This window comes from Rattus norvegicus, chromosome Y, assembly GCF_021556685.1.
Source record: "Rattus norvegicus strain SHRSP/BbbUtx chromosome Y, alternate assembly SHRSP_T2T, whole genome shotgun sequence".
Taxonomy (NCBI): domain Eukaryota; kingdom Metazoa; phylum Chordata; class Mammalia; order Rodentia; family Muridae; genus Rattus; species Rattus norvegicus.
In genome coordinates this window covers 24,402,494-24,424,998 of record NC_141555.1, presented here as the reverse complement: position 1 = coordinate 24,424,998, position 22,505 = coordinate 24,402,494, and the positions used below count along the sequence as shown (strand labels likewise).

The 22,505-nt window shown below is 38.3% G+C and overlaps 1 long non-coding RNA gene across 1 annotated transcript in view; it reads right to left on the bottom strand.

Moving 5' to 3' along the window:
• LOC147997987 (uncharacterized) overlaps positions 1–22,505 on the bottom strand; it is an 87,727-nt gene that overhangs the window by 43,224 nt on the left and 21,998 nt on the right. The window lies entirely within an intron of this gene.

Below are 22,505 nucleotides of genomic sequence, written 5' to 3'. Positions count from 1 at the left end.
AGTCAAGTAGATGGAATGAGAAAGTATTATCCTGAATGAGGTTACTGAGACCCAAAGTAACATGTACATATTCACTTAAAGGGGTGTTAGCCATAAACTACAGAATTCACACACTAAGATCTACAGAACCAAAGAGGATAAACAAGAAGAAAGGGCCAAGAAAAATTCTTTAATTTCACTCAGAATGAGGAATAAACTAATGAGAGGAGGCAGATGGAAGTAAAAGATTGTGTGCCTAAGGGGATGGGAAGGGAAATGGGGTTTGAGAATCATTTCTTGGGAGAGACGGGCAAGAGGGACAGAGGGCCAAGAGAATAAACTGAAATCAAAGACTGGGCAGGGTGGGTGCTATCTCTGTGATTTCCCTGCAATCTGTGATGGGTGAGACTACCCCTGCGTCCATGAGAGTGACTTTAGCTGAGACTCTTAACAGTGGGGATACAGATACTGAAATGGTCACTTTCTTCAGCCAGAGAGGACCCAAAGTGGAAGGATAAGGACCCAAAGCCACCCCCAAAATTTTGACTCAAAAATTGCCTCCACCATCAGAAACACATGGACAGAAATAGAAAAGGAAATGAGTGAATGGCCAAAGGATAAGTGCCCGGATGTGAGCCTTATCCTAATGGCAAACGACAAACACTGACATTATTAATGGTCCTTTCTTGTGTTTGCAGATGGGAGGGTAGCGTTATGTCCTCAGCAAGGCTCCACCAAGCAGCCGACAGACACAGAAGCAGAGGCGCACGGCCAAATATCGGACGGAGCTCAGTGATTCTCACTGAAGAGCTGAAGGAAGGACTGACAGAGGTAGAGGAGCACAATGGTCTTCACTAAACCTGTAGCCTGTTTGTGGATCCTGTTCTCCTACTCGGGCTGCGTTTTCAGTACCTGATGGGAGACAATGAATCTAGTTCTGTAGAGACTTGATGTGCCAGGGGAGAGGTTGCACCAAGAGGGGTCCTCCACTCTGTCAGAGAAGAAGGGGAGTGAATAGAAGGAGGGACTGTAAATGGGTGGAGCCTGGAGGAGTGTGGTGAAAGGGCAGCATTCAGAATGTTACCTGTTGAATATATGCAACTATTCAAGCAAGGGGCGCAGGCATGACATCACTGGGATGGGGGCGTGAAATCATGGGTGTTGGGCATGACATCGTGTGGGTGGGACATGACATCATGAGAGTGGGACATGACCTTATGGAGGTGGGGGCATGATATCGTGATGACGGCATGATATCATGAAGCTTCATGGAAAATAGTTGAAATTAGGAAAAAAAAACACCCCGAGAGTGAACTGAGACCTAGGGAGACAAACATGGCGCACGTTTACCTATAGATAGTATAAGCTGTGAGATAAATCTTATTCTATCTACAATCCACAAATGGAGAGAGGTCACAGGAAAGGTGAAGGCCGGTGAGGGGAAAGCATTGACTTTTCTGAAAGGAAAACTGGAACAGATTCTGTGGATGAGTGAGGGCGACTGAGGACATGAGCAGAAGGTCAGAGGGGAAGAAGGAGAGATAGCACGGTGCAGAGAGAACCGGCCAGAGTTAGGGGACATACGGGTTAGTACAGAAACTTGATGGATGAACTGGTTTATTCACGGCATCTAGAGGGCAACCTCCCGAGGATGGAATCTGATAGAGAACGCAGAGTCCGAACCTTCAATCCTTTGAAATCAAGCGAGTAGGACCTCAGGGTTGGGGATGGTCACATTCAGTCGAGTGGGTTTCTGAGGAAGTCAAATGGAGATCCCTGAACAACAGACGGATGCTGGGACAGAGATTATAAAAGCTCAAGCAAATGATGCCTTCCTGGTACATTAAGCCTCTTATCGATGTAAATGCACCCGAAAACCCCTTCCCCCTCTCCAAGATTTGTGTAGCCCTTGTTCAACCTGAGTAAAATATATGCACACAGCACGTCCCTGAATACCTTCTAAGAGAGTTGTGACACTGAATACCTTGGAGCAACCCCCAACTCACTTGCAGGCTGACCAATATTCTGTTGACCGACTAGTTCCTGGGGCCACTTCATCCTTTTGCACCTAAACACTCTAGGAAGCATACATCAGAGATGTGTGTGTGTGTGTGTGTGTGTGTGTGTGTGTGTGTGTGTGTATGTGTGTGTGTCTGTGACTGTGTGTTTCTGTGTGTGTGTATTTTTATGTGTGTGAGTGTTTGTGTGTGATTGTGTGTCTGTGTGTCTCTCTGTGAGTCTGTGTGTGTGTGTCTGTGTGTGTATTTTTATGTGTGAGAGAGTTTGTATGTGTGTGTTTCTTTGTGTGTCTCTCTGTGTTTATGTGTGTCTGTATATGTGTGTATGTGTGTCTGTCTCTGTGTCTGTGTCTCTGTGTGTGTCTCTCTGTTTGTCTATCAGTCTGTGTCTCTCTCTGTGACTTTGTGTGTGCGTGTGTGTGTCTGTTTGTGTTTGTGTGCATGTGTGTGTGCCTGTGTGTGTGTGTATATGTGTGCATGCGTGTGTGTGTGTGTGTGTGTGTGTGTGTGTGTGTGTGTTAGTCATGCACAAGCTAACCATCCTTACACACAGACTGTCTGGTTTGCTTTTCTTTTTGGAAGGTTGGCAAATCTTTCTCTTGTCCTAAGAAAAGTCCACCCTGGTTCTCAACTCTCTGTGAAGACATGACAGGTTGAGTGATTTTCATGTATGAGGAGTCTGTCCTAGAGAGAATTACTTTAATGGATACAATAACCCTTGAGAAACACGTCTCTACATTTACTTTCCTTAGTCTGTGATCCCTTGAGGGGAATATTCCATTATTATTATTATTATTATTATTATTATTATTATTATTACTATTATCATTATATATCATTATTATTATTATTATTATTATTATTATTATTATTATTCCTGAATTATTCCATTATATTATTGTCTGCGCTGTTACTAGTTTGCTAATATTCACTGATGCCAGGAAGATTATGGTTCATGTGGGTCCCAATGGACGGCCATGTTTTAGTTCTTGAAACTGAAAGTTTTATTTACATGTTCCCTAGAGCAAATACATGCAAGTACAGAAAGTTCTGTGGTCTTCTTCATGAGACTGACACCCTCACGTAGTCCTCTGATCTATTTGAGAAAGAGAATTTGGACGAGCAATGGAAAGGTTGGTGACCAAAGACCCAAGGTAGGGAGAAATAATACAATTTTTCACAATGTTTCAGGCTTTGGGGATTGGTAGACATTAAATAACCATCTCTTCATTCATAGCAGGAATAGTCAAAATTATTAAATAATAGTAGGCTGAAAAATTTAACAACATATGTATGATGACTAATTTAAATTCCATATTTCGTCTCTGGAACATTATTCTTTTTCAGGTTCTTCTTGTAATTCTTTGAAAACGTGGAAACCAGTATGTGTTTATCTGTACACATTCATAAAGCATGGCCGTCGCTCTAGTGATGGACAGATGACATGACTACCAAGAGACAGATTGACTTTCTTGACAAAGGAGTAAATCTTCATGTTCACGGAGCCAGTTTCATTCCTAGGTGCAAATGTTTAAAATACCCTGAGAATGCTTCCTCCAGCTACCGTTTCCTATATGTGGTAATATCCTAGGATGTGGGTTTGTTCTTTGCATTTTGTTTCAAGGTCTACAAGAAAGTTTCAATTGTGTATACTATTTGGAGATGCTGTCTTTTATCTTTTCTATCGTTGTATACTGGGTTGTAGACACTCAGCATTTTCTGATCCATCTCTCACATGAGGGGCTGCAAATGAGATGAGTCTTTATCAGGAATAAATGAAAGAAGACAGGTAAGGTAATAGATGACTCCCTGATGTATTTATCTCCTGTGAATCTGAGATGACTGTTGTCATCAACCTGTATATATATAAACTTTAACTTTACAACAAAGTACACTTACATGAGTTTAAACCGTTGTACTTTTCATTTTGTAAATATTTGCAATAAAAGGAGCATTCAAAGTAATAAAGTTGTGTGATGTATGTAACTCTTTTAACAGATTCCCTTGTATAACTTAATAGAATATATAAATGGTTTTCCTTCAAGTTGAATGTAATAAAGACAATGACTCTTATATCAATATATGTAGTAATTATGGCCTCTATAAAATTTAATATGTTCATATCTTGCCTAAACATCGACCACAATTACTGAAATTCTTCCTATACTTACTCAGTATTTTTCCTAAATATTGACTTTAAAATGCATTCAGCAGAATAGATATTGAGGCGGATGGAGGAAAGGAGGAAACTGAATGGGAGGTGAGGTAGAGAAGGGAATGTGTAGGAGGAATTGGATATAGTGGGTTTGGAGGAACTAGGTATAGAGAATGAAGGGAAAAGGGAATGGAAATCACAAGTGTGGGGTGTGCATCTCTAGGAAGTGCCAGAGACCTGGGAAAGGCAAATCCCCAGGGTGTCTATTGGGGTGACACTAGCAATGGGGATAAGGATTCTTAAAATGCCACTTCTGTTGCCACGCATGACTACCAGTGATGTGACAAGAAAAAAAAAAACAACAACAACAACAACCAAAAAACCTTCAGTCCAAAATGAACACAACCTACAAGACCTTCAGAAACAAAGATAGATAGAGCAGACATGGTAGGTACGTCCAACCAATGGTTAGCACAGAATGATATCTACCCCGTGGGCAATCACCGATCGCTGACACTATTACAGATACTCTATCATGCTTGCATACAGAATCCTAGCATAACTGTCCTCTGAGTGACTCCACCCAACAGCTGAGAGAAAGAAGTGTAAAGATTCACCACCAAACATTAGCTGGAGCTTGGGGAGTCTTTAAAAAAAGAGGTGAAGAATTGAGGCCCAGATATTATGAGGGACTCCACAGGAAGACCAATAAAGTCAACTCACAGGGACTCTTGTGGTTTGCCAAACACTGAACCACCCACCAGAGAGTGAACTTGTACTGAACCTCAGCCCTTAGGACATAGGAAGGAAATGTGTAGCTTTTTTTTTTTCTTTTTATGGGTTCCCCCGACAATGGGTGTTGGTGTACCCTGAAGATGGGATGTAAAGTGAGAAAATAAATAAATGAATTTTAAAGACACAGATGTCTCATCTATAGACAACTTGTTTGGGAAAGCCCAATTCTAGTTGTTCGGTACCCACATGAAGACAAAGCCTGTGGAGTGCCTATGCCCTTAGAGGCCATAATCCTTTTCATTCTGTTCTTCAATCAGAGTTCCAAGCTCCACCCATAGTTTGGCTAGTTGATGTCTGCTACTGACTGAGTCAGCAGCTTAGTGGAGTCTCTCAGAGGGAAGCCATGCTTGACTCCTTTCTCCAAGCATAACAGAGTGTCATTAATAGTATCAGGGATTGGGGCTCATCCATGGGGTGGTTTTCAATCTGCACTAACCATTGGTTAATCATTCCACTCTCTCTGCTCTATGCACTGCCCTTTTATTTCTTGTGGTCAGAATAAATTTTCGGTCAAAAGTTGGTGTCTCTATCATTCCATTTGATTTGATCTCTGGCTACAGGAGATGTCTTCTTCATGTAGATATCACTGAGGCTGTGAGTCTCAGCTAAGGAAACACCCATTGATTCACGGGCATCTCTTACCCCAGCTCTTTGCCTCTTTCTGGATATGACATCTACCTTACCACCCTTATCCATGTAGACTGCTGTGTCTGTCATCTGTAGCAGAGGATGTGATCACAGAGACTAGATATGCGAGCAGAGGAGATACCTGTGAGGTCCCCTCCTGCTCAGAGGAGAGAGGGCTAGAGGAAGGATTGTGAGAGGGGTGTTGAACGGTAGGGTGGCAGTGTGCAGTATGTAAAGTGAATACATAAACAAATAGCTTTGAAAATACCTAAGTATACTTGATGGTAAGAAGCAGGTGTGTGTGTGTGTGTGTGTGTGTGTGTGTGTGTGTGTGTGTGTATGTAAGTAAGTAAATTTGAAGGTAAGAGCGGTTGTGCATGTGTCTGTGTATGTGTGTAAATAAGTAAACTTGAAAGTAAGAGCAGTTGTGCATGTGTCTGTGTGTGTCTGTGTGTATATATTATATACATATACATATATATATATACATACACACACACACACACATATATATATATATATATATATATATATATATATATATGATGGCAAGAGCAGGTGGCTATGTGTTTAATATTAACTTATCACAATTGAGAAAATAGTGGTCTATGCAGAAGACAGGACAGTTTAGGCACTATATTAAGAAAAAAATGGCGTTGCTGAAGATGAAGGTATGATTGGGTGATTAATAGCATTATCTGTTCTTCCAGAAAACCCAGTGCCGATATACAGCTCATGAGTGACAGCTCACAAGTGGCTGTAATTTCAGCATCATGGAAACTCACACGCTCTTCAACCTCCTGGACACTAGGCATGGATGAGTTGCACACGTGAACAAGCAGGTAAAACTCTTACATATGTAGAACAAAAAGTATAAAAACAGAAGAGCAGTTCCTGCTTGACATAATTTGATTTTTGTGAATATTCATAGTGATAATCACAGTCAAATAAACACTTTAGTAATCTATAATGCAATCAAAGCCACTAAAGTTAATGATCACGAGTCACTTAAAATCAATTGATTTAAAAATTTGCAATAAAAATTTGCAGTCATGAAATTAAAATTTTATTAATATACAAATTAATAAACATTAATATTCTCATATAGAGCTGAAAATAATACTTTCCACCTATTTGTTTGACTTTTATAAATATTGCAGTTTGTGGTTAGTTTTTTGTTGGTTTTTGTAGGAGTTCATTTCCAGGTATTATCCCATAATCTCTGTTAAGGCTCTCTTATGTTGAATCTAGGAAGGTTGCTATATGTTTTTCTTCTTGTCTGATCATTTTTATCTATGTATATAACAAAGATACTTATGTTCTTGGATCTTTCCAGTATTGTCAAGCTGATAGCTTATAGCTGATAGATTGAGAATATTTAATTTTTGAAGATCATTTTTGAAATTATTTCCTGATGTCTGTACAATCTTTGTTGTAGATTTTCAAATACATGTAAAATTGCTAATCAGGAACTAATCATGCCTTATGTCTACTGTTGTTCTCTCATATTAGAAGAATAAATCAGAAAGGGATGGGGGTTGAGGTAAAGGACTCTGTAGGGGAAGACAGGAAGGAAGGCAGCATTTGAGATATAAATTAATAAAATGAATAAATACCAAAAATAAAGCTGAAGTCAAAATGTACAGGAAAATCAAATTTAATTGATAGGAAACAGTACTCTTTTATATCGTAATCTAATTCCTCAATTTTATATTCCATAATCCATCTAATGAGTAATTCTCAAAAATCAGATAATTGAAAAACATTAACATATTACAAGTACCACAGTGATTTGAGCAAATCCTAAAAGCAATGGTTCTACTACTGTACATGTTCTATGCCCATATAAAATCCAGAAATCCAGTTGACCCTTAATCATTACATATCTTTGTTTATTCTATTCTGTGATAATTCATTACTATTTTTATCTTCTGTGACTACACTTTGAAGTGAAATAATTATTTTGCTAGAATGTCTCTGAATTTGGATTTGCCTAGTGTTTTTTCTTTTTTAGGTCGAGATTCTATGTACTTGGCAGAGATGCCAAAAAGTGTTTCCTGCTTTGTTTATCTCAGTTCAGCGTTAGGTGGATGACTGGCAGCTTAATAACACCCAATTAAGGAGCAATGAAATTATTTTAAATTATTTTTCTTTTGTAGTTTAAAATATTTAAATGTATTTTTCTTTTATATTTTCTTTTAAAGTAATAGAAGTTATAGGAGAAGTACTTAAAGACTATGGAAAGACTGTGTGTCTCTTCAAAACTTTAGGCTTTGTTTTCAGCTTCTCCGTCATTTTTTTTCAACGCTCTGGCCTTAATGGTACTTACTGCGTGTAAGTAGACTGAGAACAATGATTCTGAGGAGAATCTAATCATTGTCTTTCTGTATGGGTGACTCATGCCTAAAATAATACTCTAGATTTAGTGTCATTGTAATTTATATTTTAAAGTCTTCCATATTTTCTGCACACTTGAAAAGAATTCTATTTTTCTTTCATTATACACTATTCTAATTTTATTTTATTTTATTTTATTTTATTTTATTTTATTTGGGAATAACAACCAGAATCTAATTATCTGACACTTGTAAACCCACTTAATTTTCTGTATAATGTGCAGATAAATGCATGTGTATGTGTGTGTGTGTGAGTGTGTGCGTATGTGTGTGTGTGTGTGTGTGTGTGTGTTTGTGTGTATGTGTTCATCTGAAACAATGATGTTGATTTTGAGAATCACCTGGCTGAAATTCTTTTCCACCGCCCTGTTAGAAATCATAAAAGGGAGGAAAGATTACTCCTGTTCCAAAATAATAGGCCCTGCGTGCCCAAATCTGACATGTGGACTCACCGAATAGTACAAAAAGCAGAGACTAACAATTTACTGACCTGAGAACTACTTAGCAGTTCCAGTCGAATGCACTGAATTTACATGTACTGAGGGGTTTGGAATTGAAACATAATGTGCTGAACTCACTTAGAAGTATTTTCTTGGAAGATTTCCAAATATGTATGAAAGGATACAGAGGACTTTCAAGGCCCCTGAGACATTAGCATGTGGTTTAAACTCTGCCCATATGAAAATCTTTAAGTACTGGACTAATCTACTAAAGTTATTTAATAGCAAGCAAACTTTAATATTGTTTACAATTAAGAATGGTGGTGAATATAGAGAACACTCTAAAACAAAGTTGTGTTTCTTAAAGTTTCTTTCAAAACAGCCAGAAAGATCACAGTGTTTTGTTTTCTTTCTTTCACAGACTATGCACATAATTATTGTCACAATTTTTTCAGACCCAGATTTCTTCCTAGTGCTTCCTTGATTTCTTGGTTCCTTATGCTATAGATGATGAGGTTCAGCATGGATGTCACTGCTGTATAGACCAAGAGTTTATCAACTCTTGATGTGTGGTTATATTTGGGACTCAAGTAATTTTGTCCAAACCCTACAAGGGAACCTATTCACCATGAAATAATTGATAAATGGACACATACCCCATGACTCATTTGGATTGCATAGTTAATCTGGCCAATACCGTAGCCAAAGGCCATGACTGCCAATAGACAGCACTCAGTTACACTAAAAAGTGTGGAGAAAAACATCTGTGTGGTACATCCCTCCTAAGAGAGCCCTCAGATCACACTGACAAATCTCTCCATATCTTGGGTATGACAGAGCCCATGTAGCCAATTTCCAGGTTACATAAGTTGAGCAGAAAGAAGTGCATGGGGTGCGTAGAGATGGACTGGTGCAGATAGCAAAGGCAATGAGAGCAGGATAAGGGCGAACAGGAGGAAACATTCTCCAGGGACCTCAGAGAACTTGGCAATTGCAAAGCATTTGAAAGACAAGACCTTTTCCTGCCACAAAGAGCAGTTGACACAATTGACACTCATCTCCGGAAACACAGAGCAGTAAGAAATCAGTAGGATTCTTGCAGATGAGAGATATTATTTTTTTTAGTATTTTAGAGCCTCAGTTACATCAGAGTCAAAGTCTTCATCTGCAGTAACAAAAGTCAAAGCTTAGAAAAGATTTTTTCTCACATAATTCCATATCTAATACTTTCTCTCTTAACACCAGGGGATTTTTTAAAGTGTGCTAAGCATTGAGCCAAGTGTCCAAATATTTACAAGAGAAGGTGGAAACATGGAGTCCTGCCACTAATGAGGCTCAGGCACAAGATTTACCTTGGGTTTAAGTTCAGTTTCACATGCTGTACAAGCTATCAATCAAAGGAAGGAAAAAAAAAACCTTGACTGTATTTCAATTTTTTACCCAGTCTTATCATTAACCTGTCATCAATATTATACAGAAAAACTGATCAAAACACTCATCTCTATGCTTTCCTGATGCCACAGGTATAGTCTCTCCAACCATCCTGTGTGTGTGTGTGTGTGGAGCCCAGATTATTCTCTGATTGCAATTATGAATATTCAAACCCACACAATAAAGGTATCATTTCCTAAAGACTCATCGTTTTTGAAGATAAAGTAAAATCAAAAAATCATTGGATATATAAATGATTACTGGTTTACATACATAAATTTAAAGCCAGGGAACATCTAGATGTATGCACAATAGTGACGTGGTCAGAGATGCTGAGCCATGAAAGAGAAGAAGGATTAACCAAACAGGATCATAACCCTTCATGCTACATCCTTCAATAATGCAGCTGTTATCTGTAACTTAATAATACCTGTCTCTTTATAGAACATGTTTTCTTAGTGAGAGTACCACTGCACAGACATTACATTTCTGTTTTCTTAAAATTGTTCATGATATTCTATCAATCACACTAGTGATTTAAATTTAAAAAAGAGAAAAAAAGAGGTGTTGTCTTGTTATGTATTCCAGGGTAACCTGAAATTCCTTATTCCTCACCCTCAGTCTCTTAAATGTGAGTATTCTAAGAGCAAGACATTGTGCCGGGCTTGATAGAAATTTCTTCCTATTCTTTCATCTCAACATCTTAAAAATCTACCAAATTGCCTGTATTTATATACACATAGTATCTATACTGTTCATTCCTCTTTGCTCACTTTTGCATAGGGCAGCTGCTGTGTTGCTTGGTTACTTAAATGGAAAGCTGTTCAATTCCAGCACAGCCTGGTCTTTTTCAGATATCATCCCTCCCTTCTTTCTACAGTTACATTCTGTTTTTCACACTGTAACTTGTAAAGTAGCTGTTAGCACTGTGTAGACTTTTCACCTTGTTCAAATTGTAGCCTTATATGGAGACTGAGTATGGTCTACCATCCTTACCAACCCATGAGCTGTCAGGTAATGAGAAGCTCCAGTGTTTAGCTTATTTTGGCTCCTTAGGGATTCTGCCTGTCCCTTCCCGTTATATCTTCTGAAGTTCAATCTCATGTCTCTCAAGTATTGGAGATGTGGCTTACTCATTTTTATACCAGTCTGATATCTTTTCCCTTTAAATGACATAATCTTTCCTGTTTTGTAGGGTGTATATGTGTTTGCTGAAGTTTGGGTTTTGTTGCCAAAAAATATTTTTTCCTGACAAGTATAGAGTTGGAGATACCACAAGCCTATTAAGTTCTCTCTCTATTCACTTGATATAATGGAATTTCAGAGATATGTGAGGAGATCAGTCGCATGGTTGATCAACAAATCAAATGTGAGTTTCAGTATTTACAAATTATAAATACACATGTTACCTATGTTTACAAATTCCATATAAGACACACACACACGCACACACATATACACACACACATGCACAAACACTCACATGTATGCCACATACACATGTGTTCCTATATATTCATGCAGAAACACAGACACAGAGAAACACAATAAAGAAAGAGCACATGAAGATTGCACATGAATTAAAATGTTAGTATAAACAACAAAGCAGGGTAACAGTATTTGTTTACATACTGTTTCACCATTTGGTCACTTAAAGACGCGACTGAGAAAACAATGTATTCCCAATGAGTTTGCTTGTGTGTGAAATAAGTTAATTTCCCAAATCACTTAAGTTGGTCTGGTGTTGAATGCTTGTCAGCTACATGGGTCATGAGCATGTGTGCATGTCTACCCACACACATTTCAGATTTACCTTTGTGTTCACTCTGTTTTGGGGAATTCCTCATAAACATTCATAATTTTCGTTTCTATTCACTAATTCATCACTAGATTAATTTTCTATTGGGGATACTGAAAAACACAGTTCTCCAAACAACAACAACAAAAAAGCAAAACAATCCATAGTCCCTCATGGGGGCTGGAGACTTAGTCAGGTATACTAGCTTATTAGATCTATTAGATTAGATCTGCACCCATTCATGCAAAAGTTATAAAAATCTAAGTGTAGAGAACGAGACAGACTTAAAGCTCTGACAATTATAAAGCAGGAGGTCTGTTGTACAGACCTCTCAGTGGACTCTGGTCTTATATAAAAATTGCTGGAATGCAGAGGATTCCATTATGATGCATTTCACACCTATTTTGATGTACTGTAAATATTTCTCAATATTAAATTAAAACCAACCTCCGCCCACATCCCTGATGCAAGGAAAAATTGAACAGTACTTCTGGACACTGGGATACAGGAACAGTCAGCCACCAGTACCCACGATTCTGGTCTGTACCAAGGCCTGCACTGAATGGCCAAACAGTTCCCTGTACGCAAATCCCTTAGGGGAGAGAGCTGGACCCTCAGGAGTGTGGATAATCCTGAGAAGTCAGAGGAGAATACCCAGCTTCCCACCATAAAGACCCAAGAGGGTTTTGCACAGTGCCAACTTTGCCCATGGAGGGTAAGTACATACAGGAACAGTCAGGGTCATGATCATTTGATTCCTGCCTGTTCCAAGAGCTGGAAGAAGGTCTCCAGGAGTGCCTACACATATGGGAACAGAACACCTGTTCGCAGGAAAGGCTGAAAGAAAACAAGAAAAGAGTTCTACCACAGTGCTGACACAGAGGGCTACAGCAGGGTCAAGTTACTCACAGAAGCAGTAAGGCAAGCGAACACCAAAGACAACCCAATAATTAGGGGCAGGCGAAGAAACCTAACTAACAAAAACCAATACTACTTGTCATCAGCAGAGCCCAGTTACCCCACCTAAGAACATACTGGATATTTAAACACACCAGAAAAGCAAGACTTAGATTTACAATCACATTTGTTGATAATGATGGAGGACTTTGAGGGAAACCTAAAGAATCCCCTTAGAAAAATGCAGGAGAACACAAGTGAACAAGTAGAAGCCCTTCAAGAGGAAAAAAAATCCATGAAAGAATTACAGGAAACATCACCAAACCGGAAGATGACTTGAAAATAGATATAGAAATAATAGAGAAAGTAAAATGTTGACAAAGATGGAGATAGAAAACAAAGGAGGAGACAAAGGGCCGTAGATACAAGAATCACCAGCAGAATGCAAGATATAGAAAAGAGAATCTCATGGACAGGTGATTCCATAGAAATCATCCACACAACTGATGAAGATAATGGAAAACAAATGTTCCTGGCCCAAAACATACAGGAAATCTAGGATAAAATGAAAGTTCAAACCTGACATTAATAGGTATAGAAGAAAGAGAAGACTCCCAACTTGAAGGGCCAGTAAATATATTCAACCAAATTAAAAAAGAAAAGTTCCCTAACCTAAAGAAAGTGATGCCCATAAACAAACAAGAAGCCCACAGAACTCCAAATATATTGGAGCAGAAGAGAAATTACTCATATCACATAATAGTCAAAACTCCAAATGTGCAAAGCAAAGAAAGAATATTAAAAGCAGTAAGGGAAATAGGTCCAAGTGAAATATATAGTCAGACCTATAAGAATTACACCATACTTCTCACTAGTGACAATGAAAGTGAGAATATGCTGGGCAGATTTCAAATAGACCCTAAGAGAGCACAATTGCCAGACCAGGTTACTGTATCCAGTAAAACTTTCAAGTATCATAGACAGAGAAACCTAGATATTCCATGACAAAACCAAATTTATGAAATCTCTTTCAGCAAATCTAGGCCTACAAAAGAAAATACATGGAAAACTCCAACACAAGGAGAGAAAATACATCATACCAAAAACAAGAATATAATTTCCTTGCAATGAAATGAAAAGAGAGACAAAGAAACATAATTCTACCTCTGACTAGGAAAATAACTATCTCTCAACATCAATGAACTCAATTTGCCAATGAAAAGACACAGACTCGCAGAATGGATACATAAAGAGTATTGAGCATTTTGCTGTAGAGAGGAAACACACCTCAGAGACAAAGACGGATACTACCTCAGAGTACATGACTGGAAAACAAATTTCAAGAAAATTGCCTGAATAAGCAAACTGAAGTTAGATTATAATATCAATTAAAATTGACTTTCAACTAAAAGTCTTTAAGAAAAAGATAAGGAAGGACATGGCTTTCTAAGGAGGATAAGGAGGATTATGACATCATAGTCATCAAAGGAAAAATCCACCAAGATGAACTCTCAACTGTATGTATCTATACTCCAAATGAAAGGTGATCTGCATTCATAAAAGAAACCTTACTGAAGTACAAAGCATACATTGGACTTCTCATGATAGATAATAGTAGGAGATTTCAACACTCCACTCATCACTGGAGAGATCATGAAAACAGAAATTGGACAGAGATGTAGAGAAATTAACAGAAGTTATGAACCAAATTTATTTATCAGATATTTATAGAACATTCCATCCTAAAAATGAAAGGATATACATTATTTTCAGAATCTCATTGAACCTTCTCCAAAATTTACCATATAATCAGTCACTAAACAGGCCTCAACATATGCAGGAAGCCAGAAATAATCACATGGATTTTATCAGATCACCACACACAAAAACTGGTCTTCAACAATAACAATAATGTCAGAAAACTCACATATATGTGGAAATTGAACAATGCTCTACTTTATGACAACTTGGTCAAGGAAGAAATAAAGAAAGAATATAAAGACTTCTTAGAACTTAATGAAAATGAAGATTCAACAGTCCCAAACATATGTAACACAATGAAAGCAGTGCTAAGAGGAAAACTTATAGCTCTGAATGCTTGGGAGAAGAAACAGGAGAGAGCCTATATCAGCAGCTTGTCAGCACACCTAAAAGCTCTAGAAAAAAAAGAAAAAAGAAAAAAGTAAACCCAAGAGGTGTAGAAGGCAGGAAATAATCAAACTCAGAGCTGAAATGAACCAAGTAGAAACAAAAAGGACTTTAAAAAAATCAACAACACCAGAAGCTGTTTCTTTGAGATATATAAACCCTTAGACAGACTAACCCGTGGTCACAGAGAATGTATCAAAATTGACTAAATCAGAAATGAAATGGATCCAGAAAAAAGAATCTGAAGAAATTCCCAAAATCAGGAGATTCCACTATAAAAGTCTATGTACAAGAAAACTGAAAAATATGGAGGAAATGGACAATTTTCTAGACAGAAAACAGATAGCAACGTTAAATCAGGATCAAATAAAGTATCTCAACACCCCATGAATCCTAAAGAAATAGAAGCAGTTATTAAAGTTATTAAAGGTCTCCCAAGCAAAAAAAAAAAAAAAAAAAAAAAAAAAAAAAAAAAAAAAAAAAAAAAAAAAAAAAAAAAACCCAGTACCAGAAGGATTCCGGGCAGAATTTTATTAAACATTCATAGAAGACTTCATACAAATACTGTGCAAACTAGTCCACAAAATTGTAACGGAGCGCTACCAAATTGCTTCTATGAAGCCACAATTACTCTTATACCTAAACCACACAAAGACCCAACAAAGATAACTTCAGACCAATTTCCTTTATGAATATTGACGCAAAAATACTCAATATAATTCTTGCGAACCGAATCTAAAAAACAATCACATCCATCTTGATCAGGAATGCAGGGACGTTTTAATATACAGACAACCATCAATGTTATCTAACATGTAAACAAACTCAAAGATAAGGACACATGGTCATTTCATTAGATGCTGAGAAAGCATTTGTCAAAATTCAACCACCCTTCAGTGTAGGGAGCGGCTCGGTAAAATAAAGATGGTGCCCAATTCCAGTCCTGTCTGGTAGTAATCAGTTTATCCCACATGCGCAGGCTTGTCCCCTTGCCAGGACACCTGTAGAATAATGAGTTGACCCGGATCCCTCCTGTGGTGAACTCAAAGGAAGATAGTTGACAGGGTTCCCCCTTATTCAGAAAGTTTGGATGATCGCCCCGCTAGTATAAGCAGAACTGTCAAGTGAGGCAGCTCCTGACGGCCGGTGCAGTCTCGAGAACAGTCCCTCTCGAGCTTTGCTTGTTTCTCGAGATCAATGGACACTCGAGTTCGGCCTGCTTCCAGTTCAGGAAGTGTCCATGGTTCTTGGGAGAGAGAGCCATACTCAAAGAGTGCAGCTTAACTGATGTTCTCCACGACTCACCATTGGAAAGCACATTCACTGCCCCTTCACGGGGTAGTAGGCCATTTGACATTTCTTGTTCAATTTCCTTAATGACTCAATGGGCAAACGTGTGGAGAGGGGCCAGCGAGCCTCATACCGGACTTTACCCTCAGACCAGGCACCGCCTATATCCCAGCCTCCACAGCCTGTGAACCCCTTCAGTGCCCTCCAAGATGATTATAACGTAGGACTCCAATGGTGGAAGCACTTGAAGGGTTCCCATCCACTGCTGCCTGGACCCCCTTCAGTGTCCACCAACAAGATTGCAACATCCTATCCCAACTGGGGAAACACTTGAACAGCAGAAACCCGAGGGACTTTGCACCTATGGGACATCTTAGATGGACTCGGCACAAGTTCAGATGCACAAAACCTTATGAACACCAGAGATTCAAAAAACCTGATGCTCGTGTTACAGAAAAGCTACAGAAGCTCAAATATCATATAAAGGCTTCAGTCAATAAGAGGGCCCTAAACCCCAGAAGGGAACTGACGGAGTACAAGAAATGGACAGTTCCACTTCCTTTGAGGGTTCCTGAGGGCATGAGTAATCCACTGACCAAGGATAGCACATCACTGAGTAACCCACTGGCCAGGGATACCAGAACATCTGCTTTACATCCTGCTACTAGAAAAAGAGTGGCCTCATTTTTAGTGCCCATTCTTGGGAAGATGAAAAAAAAATGCAGAATATGTCTACTGGGTTTGAAGAACATGTGGACTATGACGAGTTGGTAGCCAGAGTGCCTGCAACATCTACAAAACACAGTAGTGGAGAGAGCAGTGAAAGTCTCAAAGAAGATCACCCCGTGCCTGGGCCACCATCTGCTGACTCTTCTACTGAAAAACTGGCACAGGTAATTTCCCCACACATTACAGGTTCCCAACATCCTTCCCTATCTAGACATGGAGAACTTGGATCTCCCATTTTTCCCCAAGATGTTCCTACCCACCCAAGACTTTCCGGAAATAACTAAATGTTTCCAATGTTCTATAGGTTTTTTGCACATTTGTCAAGGTGTCCAAAATTCCTCCCACACATCCTGAACGGAAAATAATACATTCTCCTCTTCCAGATGGAGTGGTTTTTTTCAATCATTATTAACTTGGGAATGATTAACTTGGGACATTTCAAATGTTATTCCCTTTCCAGGTTTCCCCGTTAACATTTTTCTAGTCCCTCCCCCTCCTCTTCTATAGGGGTGTTCCTCTCCCGATCCTTCCCCACATTACTGCCTTTCTCCTAAAAATGCCATTCACGGGGTGTTCAGTCTTGGGAGGACCAAAGACATCCCCTTCCACTGGTGCCCCTAATAGGCATTGATTGATACGTATGAATTTGGAGTCCAGGGTCAGTTCATGTACAGTCTTTGGGTACTAGCTTAGTTTCTGGAAGTTCTGCTTGGATGGCATTTTTGTTTATATGGGGTTTCAAGCCCCTTCAGCTCTTTCAGGCCTTTCTCTGATTCCTTCACCTGGGATCCATTTCTCAGTTCAGTGGTTTGCTGCTGGCATTTGCCTAAGTGTTTCCCATATTCTGGATTTGTCTCTCAGTAGAGATCTACATCTGGTTTCTGTGAGCCTGCACTTCTTTCCTGCTTCATCCATCTTATCTCGTTTGGTGGTGGTATATGTGTGGGCCCCATTTGAGGCAGGCTCTGAGAGGATGTTCCTTTTGCCTCTGTTCTATAATGTGCCACCCTATTCCCTGACAAGGGTATTCTTGTCTCATTTTTAAAGAAAGAGTGAAGCATTCACATTTTGGTCATCCTTCTTGACATTCATGTGTTCTGTGCGTCTAGGGTAATTCGACCATTTGAGCTAATAACACTTACCAATGAGTGCATACCATGTGTGTTTTTATGTGATTGGGTTACCTCACTCAGGATGGTATTTTCCAGTTCCATCCATTTGCCTATAAATTTAGAAGAGTCATTGTTTTTGATAGCTGAATAATATTCCATTGTGTAGATGTACCACATTTTCTGTATCCATTACTTTGTTGAAGGAATCTGGGTTCTTTCTTGCTTCTGTCTATTATAAATAAGGCTGCTATGAACATAGTGGAGCATGTGTCTTCGTTATATGTTTGGACACCTTTTGGGTATATGCCCAAGAGAGGTATAGCTGGATCCTCAGGCAGTTCAATGTCCAATTTTCTGAGGATCCTCCAGACTGATTTCCAGAATGGTTTTACCAGTCTGCAATCCCACCAACAATGGAGGAGTGTTCCTCTTTCTCCACATCCTCACCAGCATCTTTTATCACCTGGGTTTTCATCTTAGCAATTCTGACTGGTATAAGGTGGATTCTCAGGGTTGTTTTGATATGCATTTCCCTTTTGACTAAAGATGGTGAAGATTTCTTTAAGTGTTTCACTGCCATTCTAAATTCTTCAGCTGTGATTTCTTTGTTTTGCTCTGAATCGCATTTTTCAATCGGGTTTTTTGTCTCCCTTTAGTCTAACCTCATGATTTCTTTGTATATTTTGGATATTAGCCCTCTCTCTGTTGTACGATTGGTAAAGGTCTTTTTCCAATCTGTTGGTTTCCATTTTGTCCTAACAACAGTGTCCTCTTCCACCCAGAAGCATTGTAGTTTTATGAGATCACATTTGTCTATTCTTGATCTTAGAGCATGAGCCTTTGGTGTTTTGTTAAGGAAATTTTCTCCAGTGCCCATGTGTTCGAGATGCTTCCCCACTTTTTCTTCTGTTATTTTGAGTGTATCTGGTTTGATGGGGTGGTCCTTGATCCAATTGGACTTAAGCTTTCTACAGGGCAGTAAGTGTGGATCAATTTGTGTTCTACATACTGACTCCCAGCTGGACGAGCACCATTTGCTGAAAATGAAATCTTTTTTTTTTTTTTCCATTGGATGGTTTTGGCTCCTTTCTCAAAAATTAAGTGACCATGGGTGTATGGGTTCATTTCTGGGTCTCCAATTCTATTCATCTGGTCTATCTGCCTGGCTCTGTCTCAATGCCATACAGTCTTTATCACTGTTACTCTGTAATACTGCTTGAGTTCAGGGATAGTGATTCCCAAGGAAGTCTTTTATTGTTGAGGACAGTGTTAGCTATTCTGTATTTTTTGTTATTCCAGATGAATTTATAAATTGATCAGTCTAACTCCATGAAGAATTGGATTGGAATTTTGATGGGGATTGGAAAGAATCTGTAGATCGCTTTTGGTATAATGGCCATTTTTACTGTATTAATCTTGCCAGTCCATGAGCATGGGAGATCTTTCCATCTTCTGAAATCTCCTTCAGTTTCTTCAGAGACTTGAGGTTCTGCTCATACACATCTTTTACTAACTTGGATCAAGTCACCTGAGATATTTTATATTATTTGGGGCTATTATGAAGGGTGTCATATCCCTAGTTTCTTTCTCCACTTGTTTAGCATTTTTGCAGATTTTTTTTATACCCATCAACTTTGCTGAAATTTTTTATCAGGCTTAGTAATTCTCTGGTGGTACTTTTGAGGTCACTAAGTATAGTATCATATCAACCAAAAACAGTGTTATTCTGACTTCTTCCTTTCCGATCTATATCCCTTTGACCTCCTTCAGTATCTGCTTGCTGTGGCTAAGATGTCTAGAACTATATTGAATAAGTTGTGAGAGAGTGGGCAGCCTAGTCTATTTCCTGATTTCAGTGTGATTGCTTCAAGTTTGTCTCCACTTAGTTTAATATTAGTTACGGATTTGCTGTATATGTTTAGGTATGGGACATAAATTCCTGTCCTTTCCAGGACTTTTATCATCAAGGGATGTTGTATTTTGTCAAAATCTTTCTCAGCATCTAATGAAAGGATCATGTGGTTTTCATCTTTTTGTTTTTTTTATGCAGTGGATTAGGTTGTTGTTTTTCTGTATATTAAAGCATCCCTGCAAGCATGGGATGAATTCTACTTAATCATAGTGGATTATTGTTTAATGTGTTGTAGGACTAGGTTTGAAAGAATTTCTTTGAGTATTTTTGCGTCCATATTGATAAAAGAAATTGGTCTGAAGTTCTCTTTCTTTGTTAGGTCTTTCTGTGTTTTAGTTATAAGAGTAATTGTGCCTTCATGAAAGCAATTTGGTAGTACTCCATCTGTTACAATTTTACGGAATAGTTTGGACAGTATTGTTATGAAATTTTCAGTTAATTTTGGATGGATTTCTGCACTACACCCTTCTGATCCTGGACTCTTTTTGGTTTGGAGAGTTTTGACGATTTCTTGTTTTCCTTTGTGAGTTTTGGGTTGTTTAAATGGTTTATCTTTTCCTGATTTAGCATTGGTGCATTGTATTTGTCTAGAAAATTTTCCTTTCTATCCAGATTTTCAAGTTTTGCTGAACATAGGCTTTTGTAGTGAAATAATATTTTTTTAAATTTACTCTGATTCTGCTGTTATGTCTCCCTTTTTAATAGTTGATTTTCTTAATTTGGACACACTCTCTGTAACCTCTGGCTAATCTGTTTATGGGTTAATGTATCCTGTTGATTTTCTCAGAGAGCCAGTTATTGGTTCTGTTGATTCTTTGTATAGTCTCTTTTTTTCTACTTGGCTGATTTCAGCCCTGTGTTTGATTATTTCCTGCTTTCTACTACTCCTGCATATATCTGCTTCTTTTTGTTCTAGAGGTTTTAGGTGTCTTGTCAAGCTGCTGATGTATGCTCTCTTCTGTTTCTTTCTGCAAACTCAGAGCTATGAGTTTTCGTTTTGCACAGCTTTCTTTGTGTTCCAAGAGTTTGGGTATACTGTACCTTCATTTTCATTACAATCTAAGAAGTCTTTAATTTTTTCCTTTAAAATTTCCTTGACCAAGTTATCATTCAGTAGAGCATTGCTCAACTTCCATGTATGTGTAGGTGTTCCTTCCTAATTTTTATTGAAGAACAGCGATAGCCCATGGTTGTCTGATAGAGTGCATGGAATTATTTCTATCTTTCTATATCATTTGAGGACTGCTTTTTGACTGATTATATGATCAATGTTGGAGAAAGTGCCATGAGGTGGTGAGAAGAATGTATATTCTTTGTTTTGGATAGATTGTTCTCTAAATATCTGTTAAGTCCATTGGGTTTATAGCTTCTGGTAGTCTGTCTATGTCTCTGTTTAATTTCTCTTTCCGTGATCTGTCCAGTGGTGGGAATGGGGTGTTGAAATCTCGTACTCTTATTATTTGCGGTGCCATATGTTCTTTGAACTTTAGTATGCAGGTGCCCTTGTATTTGGAGCATATATATTTATGATTTCGAATTCATCTTGGTGGATTTTTCCTTTGATGAATATGAAGTGTCCTTCCTTATGCTTTTTGATGACTTTTGGTTGAATGTCAATTTTATATGATACTAGAATGGCTACTCCAGCTTCTTCTTCAGACCATTTCCTTTGAAAGTTTTTTCCAGACTTTTACTCTGAGGTAGTGTCTGTCTTTGTCTCTGAAGTGTCTTTCCTGTAGTGCAAAACGCTGGGTCCTCATTACATATCCAGTGGGTCAATCTGTGTATTTTTAGTGGGGAATTGAGTCCATTGATGTTGAGGGATATTACGGAATAGTGACAGTCACTTTCTTTTATTTTCATAATTTGAGGTTAGTTAATATTTGTCTGCTTCTCTTATAATTGTTTTGTTCTGAAAATATTAATTTCTTGCTTTATCTATAATTTTACTTGCCTCTTTTTTTTGGGTTATGCCATTAGTGTCCTGTGTAGGACTGGATATGTAGAAAGATATTCTGCAAATTTGGTTTTGTCATGGAATATCTTGCTTTCTCCAGTTGACAGTTTTGCTGAATACAGTAGCTTGGAATGGCGTTTTTGTTCTCTTAGTGTCTGTAGGACATCTGTCCAGAATCTTCTGGCTTTCATAGTATCAGGTGAGAATTCTGGTTTAATTCTGATGAGTTTACGTTTATATGTTACTTGACCTCTTCCCTTACTGCTTTTAATATTTTTATTTATTTTTTCGATTTTGTTGTTTTGACTATTATGTGATGGGAGGATTTCCTTTTCTGTTCCAATCTATTAGGAGTTCTGTAGGCTTTGTGTATGTTTATGGGTATCTCTTTCTTAAGATTAGGGAAGTTTTATTGTATAATTTTGTTGAAGATATTACTGTCCCTTGATGTTGACAGTCTTCACACTCTTCTATACCTGTTATCCTTAGGTTTGATCTTCTCATCGTGTCCTGGATTTCCTGTATGTTTTGGGCTAGCTGCTTTTCCATTTTACATTATCTTTGACAGTTGTGTCAATGATTTCAATGGAATCCTCTGCTCCTTAGATTATGTCTTCTATCTCTTTTATCCTGTTGGTGATTTTCACATCTGTGACTCCTGTTCTCTTTTCTAGGTTTTCCATTTCCATGGTTGTCTTCCTTGTGCTTTCTTTATTGTTTCTAATTCTATTTTTAACTGCTAGATGGTTTTATTTATTTCCTTCTCCTGTTTTGCTGTTTTTCCAGAAGTACTTTAAAGTATTTTTGAGTACTCTCTTTCA